The 12,321-nt window shown below is 40.3% G+C and overlaps 1 pseudogene; it reads left to right on the forward strand.

Annotated features, from left to right (window-relative positions):
• The first annotated feature begins 3,873 nt into the window (after positions 1-3,873).
• Positions 3,874-12,321, forward strand: part of LOC134372599 (large ribosomal subunit protein eL42-like) — a 126,068-nt pseudogene continuing 117,620 nt past the window's right edge.

Genomic DNA, 12,321 nt, shown 5'->3' on the forward strand with positions numbered 1-12,321 from the left:
CACTCACAGGGTTGTCTGCAGAACAGCGAAAAGAGGAAAATCAGTGAAAAGCAGCTGGCCCTGGAAATCTTTCCACACCCAGAGACAAACTTTTGCTCCAGCAGAGTTCAGCACCAAACAAAGGAAGATGAGCCCCACCTGAGCCCAACAAGGCAAGAACTGGCAGCCTCGGTGTTCCGAGTCATTTCCTCTTTGCTTCCTCCAAGGACCCTAATGGCTGGTCAAAGCATGCTGGTCTCTGAATCACTAGTTGTTAAGTAAGCATCAGTAGGAAAGGGGCCCTTCACTGGAGAGTTAAGAAAATGGATGACAAGTGCAGAATGCACCAGCAAAGCTGCTAGTTAGTATTTCTCACGGAGAGTTCCCTGCACTTTTTGTCATGAAATATGTACATTCAGCATGTCTGTATATATTTACTCAGCTCATTATCATTAACTTGGTTTTAGATATGGTTAGAGACAGATCCCCAAACTGGAATTTTATGGAGATTATAGACAGATAGATAGATAGATAGAATGAATCAGTAAATGCCAAAACTCTGTGTGCACTAAGTTTGATTGATAGATATATAGGTAGATGCCTAATTTTAAATGTAAATAGGCCACAGTCTTCTGATTGCTCTCCAGCTAATACAAGGCTTTCTGTTTTTCTGAGTCTCCTTCACTTGTCGGCACCATATAAGTCGGTGTTTTAAGGAGTACAGGCCCAACACTCTTTTTTTATTGAGAAGCTGCAGAACTCTAACCGGTGGTTCAATAAATTGTATTACATCCCCCTCACACTGAATGCCCTACACGCTATGGCTTTCCATGTGTAATTGCAAGCTGTTATTAGCCCTGAGCTGTGTCCGTTACTGGCCACACTCTTGCTGAGCGGTCAATTTTTTCCCCTGCCATTTCCTTTGCTCACACCATGCTGACCACGTTGGCCAGAGGCGGCCCGAGGTTTATAGTGCAGCATTGATTTTTCTTTTCTCTCAATACTGACAGAATCATAGATCCAAGGCAAATAAAGAAATGCATTCTGGGGTGATGAAATGTCTTTCATTCAGGCTGGATTGAATCAAAGCCCATCACAGAAATGTAGGGCTCTGAAATGCTAGGGAAGCTCATGCCTCAAATCATGGAAAAATAAATTTTATGTTTTCTCCACTCTCCTTTGGATTCGTAAATCACTGGGGACATGGAGAGTCCAGCCAGTGAACAAACTTGGGCAATGGGGACATTGTAAACAAAGAGTAGCTGTTACTGCCTTCATTAATTAGGGTATTGCTTGTAATTTCATTTTGAAGGGTAGTCATTTATTAGCTTAAGTAACACCTGTAGTCTTCCATAGAATGCCCTACAGTAAAAATATTGACTGAGGCTCAGCCTGTGCTAAGAACTACAAGATAGCGATTCACACAGACTCGTGAAATTCAAGCTCAGTGCCTGCTACTGAGGGGCAGCGATAACTGACTGCAATAAATTGAGGAAATCCTCATTCAAACAAATAACTCAAGTTGACACTGGGTGAAGTGTAAATATGACCTTCACTAATTAATTTGCTGATATTCATACCTTGTTTATAGACATTAATCCAAGTCTGATCTTTAGCATACACAAGAGGACATGTTCAGAGATGATAGGGTATTCAGTGGAAAGACCCCTGGAGTGGAAAGTCAGAAGACCTGGATTTTCATCTTTGCTCTTTCATTAACAACAAACCATTAGACTGAACACATTACTACACCTCTCTCAGTCTTTGTGTCCTCATCTGCAAAATGGAGACAGTAATGTTGACTATGGGTGGTTTTGAAGACTCGGGGGGATCATGTGTGTGAAGTGTCCAGTATGGAGCCTGGCACATGTCATTCACTTGTGCATCATGAGCAGCTGAGTGCTAACTACATGCAGGCACTGAGAACAGAGCTGATTCCTACCTTCATGGAGACTATAGCCTGGTGGACATCGCACAAATAGCAGATGCTTGAAATGACTGCTATGTTATGATTACTATCATTAGTTGTAGTAGTATGCTTTAGAAATGAAGGGCTTCATGAACTTAGGCCCTTTTCCAGCTCTCAGACCCTTTAATCCATGATCAATAACAACTATGCGTGTGTACATTTGTATGCATATCTGATAATGTGTATAATTAGTATGCAGAAATGGTTTGCACTTAAGCAGATCTATCTGCCAAATGGCTCATCTTCTATGTCCAAGTTTGGAACCATTCTCATATTTGTGACCAAAATTCGTATGTGTATTTATTTGTTTTCCACTCTGCCTAATTCCAAAAAATAACTTGAAATAGTGTATCTTTTTAAATGCAAATTGAAGGCCTCCCCCAGAATGCACAAAAAATAACTCATATTATTCTTCATCTGACACATAAAATCCGGGTCCCCAAAACTTGAAAATATTACAGGAACAGTCAATAATTTTGACTTGCTAAAGGTAGGTGAAGATACCAAGGAGTACAAGGATATCTCTGGTTTCTGGTGATTAAGGACTAGATATCTGTCTATGAGATTTACGTTTTGGAGAAGAGAAACCTCTTATTTTTCATTCATTCCAGGTGCTTGGCACGTAATAGGTGCTTAATAAATGTAGGTCAAACAGTCAATTAGTGCCCTGATCGGTCAGGCAGTTGGACTCTTTCAGGCGCTTCCATGAGCAAACTGCAAAGGGGTCTGTTTTCCTTTGTGAATGATCCAGCTAAGAGCTAGCTAGCCATGACACATTTTGGTTTACAGTGCTCAGGGGTATCTACAATTTGGCATTCAAAGGACTTACTTGGAAATTAGGAAAAGTCTCTGTAGTTCCCTGGGGTTTGGAAAACATGAATGCAGCAACCCATGGGAAAAGAGAAACTCTTTGAGTCAATTATGCCTGTATCTTCTCCATGTACCAAGTGCGAATGGAGAAGGAAGCACGGCTTTTTGCCTTTGCTTCTGATTGACTCTCTGTCTCAAATTGTCCTCCAAGAAAAAATGACCTGTTTATTTATTTTGTTTCATTTGTTTTTTAAATTTCAAAAGAATATCTCTTTCAACATTTATGGACACTTGAGTTGATTTTGAACGGCCCTTACCCATTTTTCTGCATTTGGGCTGCGACAGGTCACCCTTTTGAACATGTTTGACTTTCTACATATGACATAATTCCAATGTCTGAACCAAAATTGTAAGTTTAAATGGCAATACTTATAAAATGTTAACACGTATAAAATGGACTCCTGCTGTTTTTCAGAATACGATCTTTTATAAATGCCGTTACTCACACAAGATATATATGTCAATTTTAGCATGGTTCTTAATTCCAGACTCTGCTATTCTTAGGTAATTTATGTAAAGTAGATATTACTCATATAACCATTGGGGCCAGGAAATACTCTGCTCAGTTCTGCCCTTGGCCCTGAAGAATGTGCATTCAACAAGCCTTTTCTAAGCATCCATAACATGTCAGGATCTGGGTCTCTGCCTTCCTGGAGATCCCAGGGAAACACATGCAAGCACAAATTCAAGATTCAGCCAATTGGGGCCGTGATAGAGGATGTGCCCAAGGATGCGGGACCTAAGAGATGGTTTAAATCTGGAGTGAGAGGCACGGTCCAGAAAATGCTTTCCAGGCATTTCTGAGCTGAGTTTTGAAGGAAGAATAGGACCTAGAGGCAAAGAAAGCTGAAGTCAAGGAAGTAGCAGATGTAAAGGAGCAGGAGGTCCAGAGGAGTTAAGGAAATTTGTTACTTACTTTCAAGAGGGCCATTCTCTTGTGTTCACTCCCTAGATTGCCCCTGAGCTAGTCAGAGGAACATCCAAAAGTGTTACAGTGCTAGGAGAAGGAATATTCCAGGCCAGGAGGTAGTAAGGGGTGGGGGTTGGGGGGAGCAATGAGAGAAAAGGCCGCACACCTCATGATTTCACCCCAGCTCAACACAGCAGGAATCTATGAGTGGTTCCCTCCAACACTTCCAGGTGGGGAGTAACTCATCCACAAGTCAGACTCTCAAGGTTCCAGATCTCTACAAGTTTTTCCCCACAGATTCAGCCTCACTCAGCAGGCTCTTTGATTTTGACAATGGTCTAATGGGGTTTATGGAAGGAAAAGGCCCATCTGTGACTGCTCAGGGTAAACTAGGCTCAAGGTTGGCATGGCAGGGCGAGGTGGGAATGAGGTGGGGAGGCGAAGCAGAGGAAGATAAAGTGAGCTTTGGCGAGAAGAGAAAGGCAGAGCTAGAGTCAGCCTGAGGCCAGGAGGACAAAGAAAATTCACCCTGAAAACTCACCGAGTCGACTCCCAGGAGGCGGTCTGACAGGACACGTTTATCATTCACCTTAATTCAAATCAATTCTGATTTGCAGGAACATCAGCTGTTTGAAGAGATAGGTGACTTTGCCAATACATTCTTGCTTATCTTTCTCACTGACTAAATTAGTAAATTTAACAACAGAAAAATAACTTCAGGGATTTGGCGAGGTAAAAAATGTTGGGGTGGAATCATGTGGATCAAAAAGGGTTGATTGAAATGTTCCTGTTCCGTGTGTTTATGGCCACACAGATATACAATTTTCTGACTTTACAGGAAACTTGAAGTCATCTAAAGAATGAATCATGCCAGGCATATTAGGTACCAAAAACCAACATGATATGTTAAAAGTGAATGATGGAGTATTGTTAATATTATTACTACAAATTAAATATTTTGGAGGAAGATGTATATAAATGCCTTAATTGTACAGTATTATTCTTATACTGGTTCCTCTGAGAAATATTCAGAGGTAAGAATTGTCCAGGTACTGTCCAGTATCTGGAAGGGCAAACACACCCAAGAATTCCACGTCCAGGTAAAACCAAGCCCTGAAGGACAGATCAGTGTGGAATTGACTTGTTTACTGTGCTGTATTTCCAACAGCTGAAACAGTGCCTGGCACATCAGAGCTACTCAATAAATATCTGTGGAATGAAAAATGAGGAATAGATGAGTGAATTGGTGAATGAATGACTGAACGAATGAATGAAAGCCTTGTTTCTGATAAACTTATACCAAGCCCTTTCGGCATTACCCCACCAGCATAACACACTGGACAGCTCCCTCCAGACCAGTGTGGTGTTTCCTCTGCCTAGAACACTCTTTCCAGATTTCCACATGGCTGGCTCCTCATCATTCAGGATTCTGCCAATTATCACCCCCTCAGAGTGGCCCTCCCTGACCACTGTATTAAAGGGAAAAAACGTGCCATCCCACCCACAGTTGCCAGTTATCTCCTCTTGTATTATCTTCTTCAGAGTAATTATTACCCTCATAAAATACATTAGTGTGATGTATTAATTTTCTATGGCTGCTTTAACAATTACCACAATCTTAGTGGCTTAAAATAACACAAGTGTATTATCCTACCGTTCTGTCATTCAGAAGTCTGACACAGGTCTCAGTGGGATAAAATCAAGGTGTCTGCAGGGCTGTGTTCCTTTCTGGAGACCCCAGAGGAGAATCTATCTCTGCACGGTTTCCAGCTCCTAGAGCCCACCCACCTTTTCTGATGCATGACCCCCTTCCTCCAACTTCAAAGCTAGCAACATTGCCATTTTCTGACCATTCTTCCATAATCATGTCTCCCTCCAAGTATGGCCAGGAAACATTCTCACTTTTAAGAACCTCTGTAATTAGATTGGGCCCACCCAGAAAATCCAGGATAATCACCCCATCTCAAGGTCCTTAATTTAATCATATTTGCAAAATCTCTTCTGCCATGTCAGGCAACGTATTCACAGGTTCCAGGAATTAGGACATGGACATCTTTGGGGGACATTACTCTGCTATATATGACAATAACTTATATTTTCTTGTTTATTGTCTGATTCTAATAGGCTGTAAATCCTACGGCAGCCAGGACTTTGTCTCATTTGCTACTTCCTGTATCTGCAGCACTTAGAACAATGCCTGGCCCATGTTGGGCACTTAGTAAATATTTGTGGAATGAACAAATAAATGAATGATCCTCTGTGTGTGGAATAGGTTGTTTGGTCTGATCTTTTGCTGCCCCACAGTTTTTATTCAGCTGTAAGTTATTTATGATCCACCAAAATCATCCTCTATATACCTGCAACAATGTCATAAGTACTCAGAATTCTTTAAGAGCTAAAATAGGGCAAGAAATTTTTGTCAGTGTTTGAATGTCTCATCCATATTGACTCAATGTAAAAGAGGCTATAGAATTTATTAGAATCAAGCTTTACTAATATTTCCCTTTCTTTAGCAAATTCTTACTACATAGAATAAGACAGGTTTAAGCAAGATTACACGTACATTGTGAAAGATGGAAAGATTTACATCTATACCCCTGTCTTGCCAATTAAGCAGCTTATGTAATTTGGTACAAAGGAAGACACATTAATAAATTGCAGTGCTGCCAGCTCACTGAGGGTGGTGTGGTATCATATAAAGGACATCGGAGTCAAAGAGCCCTCAGTTTGAGTCCTGGCTCCACCACTTTCTAATTGTGTACTTCTGGGCGATCTCCTTAATTACCAGCCTCAGCATTTCTCACCCACAAAAATGGGGAAAACAATACCTCTCAGAGATTAGATGAGAAGATATGAGTCTAGCACGTATGTGGCACACATAAAGCACTCAATACGTTCCTTTTCTCTCCCCCTCACTGAGCTCGTATTTTGAGAGGTTGGAGGATGGGAGACAGGAAGCTAAGAACTGGCAGAAAAGGAACAAGGACAGTTGAGCAGAATTGAGGAATGAGAACCTGCTGGCAGCAGAGGTTGCTGTTTCAAAGATGAAAATAGTAACAATACTCCACCTGCATATAAATATCAAAGGAAAACAAGTAGGGTTTTTTCCCAACGTGGTGGGGGAGGATACTTTCAGCCTGGCATTCAAGTCTTGCATCAGATAACCTTCCCTAACTCCATTAAAAATGAGATGCTTACATTCCCTCTGCAGGGAGAATTCAGGACAATTGTCCATCTGAACAGAGAAAGCACTGAAATGATCCATGTCTGCTGAAAGATTCATTGCATGACATTGCATGTGGATTGTTATTCCATTTTGTCCAGCTAGAAAATAGACAGTTGAAGCATCTTCCCTCTCCACACATTAAAAAAGAAAAGCCTTAGTTGATTTTTAAGAAAAAAGTAAATCAGATGAGATATTATTTTGGCATGTTCCCTTGATATCATTCATGAGATGTTCCCCAAGCAGAATGTCCCATTTACTCCTCTCTGTCCCAATCTTATCCATCTCTCAAGGCCCAGCTCAAATTCTTCTGTTAAGCCTTTCCTAATCACTCCCAGTTTTGATAATTTTTTCATTCCCCAATTCTTTACAATTAATTATCTCTACCACTGATTCCCAAACCTGGTTAATCATCAGAATCCCCTGATTAACGATAAGCTAGGTTATACCAGCATTGCAAATACCTCAATATCTCAATGTTTTAACACAACAAAGGTTCACTTGCTACTGAAGCAAAGCCCACTGCAGATCTGGGCAACTTACCAGTGTCATTTTGCTCCATGCAGTGTCTCAGAGACCCAGGCTAATGAAAACTCCACCATCCTATACCTGAACTACCTAAAACATATGACCCCCTTGATTGGCACAGCAATGAAAGAAAATGCTGGAGGGTCTGATACTGGCAATTAAATGCTTCAACCCAGAATTGATAAATGTAACTTTCACTCTTGACCCACTAGGTAGAACTAACTAGTCACGTTGTTCACTCAATTGGAGGGGGTGGGGAAGTGTGATCTTCTCGATGGCAAGAAGGAGAAGAGAACGGGATATGGATGAGTCTCCTCCACACCTAAAGTCTTTTTTTAAAGTATAGAGTCCGAGGAATACATCACAGACCCACTGAATCCAAACCTCTTGGAGTGGGTCCCACAAATCTCACTTTGAGAGATGGCTTTGAGGACTCTATTCATATCACTTTTTCTGACTCACCATTTATTGCCCAGTATTTTGTCTTCTCGTATTTATACATGCAAGGTCCCTGAAGATAAGAACTATTCCTTTATTTTAATTCAGGAAATGTTTATTAAATGTAGACCATGGAAACTGAACCTGACATTAAAACTGGAACCTGACGCTGAACCTGAACCTGAACCTGAACGTCGGTCTGCCATTCAAAAAGCATGGGTACTTGCCTCATTTCTGCCATTGGATAAGTCACTGGTAAAAAATCTTTTTATTTTTAATTTAGGTATAATTCACATATCATACAATTTGCCTTTAAAGTGTACAGTTCAATGGCTTTTAATATATTCAAAGGTTGTATAACCATCTAATTCCAGAACATTTTCATTACTCCAAAATGTAAGTCCATATACGTTAGCAGTCGTTCCCCTTTAGCTTCTTCCCAGCCCCTGGCAATCGCTTATCTATCTACTTTCTGTCTCTATGGGTTTGCCTTTTCTGAACATTTCATATAAATGTAGTCATATAATATGTGGCCTTTTGTGTCTGGCTTCTTTTATTTAGAATGATTTTGAGGTTCATCCATGTTGAAGCAGATATCATTACTTCATTCCTTTTTCTTACTAAATATTATTCCATTGTACAGATAGACCATATTTTGTTTATTCATTCATCGATTGATGGTCATTTGGGTTGTTTCTACTTTTTGGCTATTACAAATAATGCTGCTATGAACATCTTGTGCCAGTTTTTGTGTGAACATATGTTTTCAATTCTCTTGGGTATGGATGCCTAGGAATAGAATTGCTGGGTCATATGGCAACTCTGTGTTTCACAGAACTTTGTAAAGTTTACTTATCCATAAAATGTAGCAAGCAGTCCCCTTCCCTGTGAACCCCAGGAGGATGTTGTGAGGGACAAATATAAAAAGTACTCTGTAAATGCTAAAACACTAATAAGCCTTAGGTATTACCACCATACTTCAAAAGCACTAAGCACAACATCTTACACATAGTAGGTGCTTAATAAAGATGTGTGTGGTGATTAATGTTTGTCATTATTGAACAAGGAGAAAAGAAACAGATCATTGAGTGATATTAAATCCTGAGCATTTTCCCAAACAAGCAGAAGCAAGTTACTCAGTGAATACCATGGGTTTGCATTTGATTTGTTTTCTTGAAGCAGAACAATGAATGTGTTCTTGAAATAAAATAAAATTGACCTGGTGTCTTTAAAGAGTTTCCATACTGGCAATCCATTTCTTTGGACAGGTTCTGGAGTGAAATGCTTGTGCATATAACAACGGTGTCCACCAGGCACATGTGATGTTTGGGAAAGCTGCTCCACTTCAGCTCCTTTGAAGAAGAGCTCTGCCAAGTCTCTCTTTTTTTTTTTTCCAGGAGTTAAGTGTGGAGTCACACCCCTCCTGAATCACTCTAAGGAGGAAGCAGCATTTTTTTTTCACTAAGCTGCAAATTGGTACCCATTCATAGGAGACATGTAACTACCATTTTGGCAGTGTGTTCATTCAAGTGTTCTGTCTAGATTGAGATTTTTAGGCGCTAATAATAATTAACTACTTTCTTAGCAATGAAAAAAAGTCTTAAATGCCATTAAGTTAATGGTCCCCTAGGGTGTCTTTGTTTTGAATGGGATAAAAAAAAAAAAAACTTAGCTGCAAAATAAGCAGGTGATTCTAATCAATAAAGCCAGAGGACTATATTGATTACAAGAACTCCATTCTTTAGTCATTAACCCTGTGAATTCTCTACCAAAGCCGAGTAAAACTATTTTTTAAAAGTAGAATATAGAAAGGCTCATTGAGGAACTAGCCTCTCACTTCACTTTCATGCCTTCTGTTTAGCACAGAGGGCCCATGTTATGGAGCCCATTCCACAGGCTACATACACGTGTGGGAAGATGATTCTCTGACTTTCCTTCAGGGGGGGTATGTGCTTGGAGGTCTTAAGGGGTTTTCTTCCTCCACCGGTGGTGATGGATTTGATGACAAAGTATGAAACCCAGCTTGAGATTTTTTTTTTTTTTTTTTTTTTGGCAGAGGCAGCAAGTTTCCTCTCATCTTTGGTGATTGCCAATATTTCTGCATTTCAAAGAAAGTTCAGGGATGAGACACAGCATTAATTTTTACCAGTGAGAAACAATACTTAAAACAACATGACCCATGAAAGGCACAACAGGCTGGATCCCCCAATCTGGCTTGAGATGCAAAGTTCGTTTTGGTTCATGTTGTAAGTGAACTGAGCACAGTTTCCAATCATTGTTTCTCTCTGAAATACCATAGCACCTCAAAATAAAGAGGCGACACAGAGTGGACATACTCCACCAAGAATCAGGGGCTCTGGGTTCAAGTCCTGACTCTCCCATTATTGCAGCCAAGTTATTTCATCCTTTGGGGACTGTTTCCTCACCTATAAAATAATGGATTTGAACCAGATCTGTGCTTCTCAAGTTTAAATGAGAACACAAATCACCTGCAGATCTGGTTCAAATGCAGATTCTGATTCAGTGGGTCTTAAGTGGGCCTTGAGATTCCACCCAGGTGAGGCTGAAGCTGAAGCTGCTAGTTCATAGACACCCTCTGAGAGGCAGAGACAAGATGATGACTCACTCTGACAGCAGTCTACATGATCTGTGTGTCTCTGATGGCATCAGTTCATTTCTACCTCGTGCTGTGGATATTCATGTAACTCACTAACTAAACTGCAAGCTGTTGGCAAAATAACAGTTTCTTGAGCTCTGTGTCTTCTCTGAATCCCATAGGCTGCACAATGTTTGGCATACAGAAGGTGCTCACTAAATATTTCTAATGAAAGAATGAATAAGAGGATCTGGTGTCTTTGTTCATTCTTCCTAAGAACATTCTATTTAGAATCAGAGGGCTGGAAGGATTGTTTGAGGCAATCCAATCTAATTTCGCATTTTATCCATAAATCTAAGACACAAATGAATCAGGATCCACAGCTCATTTATGACATGATCAAAACTAATTTCCAACCTCCTTCCCAAAGTCTACACTCATACAGCACAGCATCTTCCACATACCTCCTTGTCATCACTCGGTCATATTTCATTAAGAGTTTAATCCAGAGAACATGAAAAAAGTAACTTCAGTTGGACTATAATAGTTAAAACCTATCTTGCTTCTACTCAAGAAAAAGTGACAGGGAGGTTTAAGGAGGAACTTGGGATCAAGAATTGAGTTTGCCAGAGAGTTATTTACACTTTCAGTTTTCTCCTGTTGAGAGAGAGGGAGGGTGTGTGTTTGAGGGAGGAGCCTAGATAATATTAGATTGACAAATTTGAAGATCAGTAAATTACCTTCTGTGTGTGACCACGTTACCATACTGGGACCACTTAGCCTCAGCAGGTTGACGATCTTCCCATTCTTTAATCCCTTGTCTGCTTTCTTTCATCTCAGGTAGAGGGACATAGTATTCATCTTTATTACTACTTTTTGATTTTTAAAAAAAAGTTTTCTAAATTCTCATGCTACTGTGCACAAAAATTACTGCTGTGGTGAAAATTATAATGATTATATTTACATATTACTCATTCAACAAAATTTACAAAATTATGGCATGTATGAGAGGGAGCTTACGTTGACTAGAGCCCTAAGTAAGGGCAGATTATAAACTGCCCACAGAGAGAGGGAATCCTGGCAGTTTTAAGCACAAGATCATCATATTTAGATCTGAGCTCTAAGTAGGGAACTCCAGCAGAATAGATGGAGGGATAATGCTAGTTTGGATAGAGAGACATGGATTTCACAAAATATTTGAGGTTGTCCCTTATGAACACAGAGCAGCATGTTACAAGGGGGTGATGTTTTTTAAAAAATACAAATAGGAGTAGAAAGCAAGACCAAGGATGGGGAAGGAATATCAATATGCAAACCAATCATCAGGATCTACACAGTTGTTACAGGTGACCAAGAGGCTCCTGAGGCTGACTGACCTCAGAGGGAAATGGACAGAAAGTTCAAATTTGATTCCAGTCCCTGTGCATCATAGATGGGAAAAGGGAGGAGGATGAACAACAGATTGTCCCTAAGAAGTAGAAGCACTCCCCTCACCCCAGATCCTGAAAGGGTGAGAGTAATAACCCTTCACACTGTTCAGCACTTTAACCTTTTTACAGTACTTTCGCAGCCATTCCTTCATTGTATGTCACAAGCTAGCATCCTGCTGGACAAATCCGGTCCACAGACACGCCTCGTGTGGGCCCACAGATTGAAACATTGATCTCTCATGAGGGACTTTCGTTCATTCTTCTAAAAACTGGCTACAAAGTGAAAAGCCATTAAATGAAAAAATATTTCCATTCATTTGAATGGGAAAATTGTGTATTACATCCCAAACCAAGGTACCCAAACTATTTTCTCAGACT

This window comes from Cynocephalus volans, chromosome 3 (assembly GCF_027409185.1).
Source record: "Cynocephalus volans isolate mCynVol1 chromosome 3, mCynVol1.pri, whole genome shotgun sequence".
NCBI classification, from domain to species: domain Eukaryota; kingdom Metazoa; phylum Chordata; class Mammalia; order Dermoptera; family Cynocephalidae; genus Cynocephalus; species Cynocephalus volans.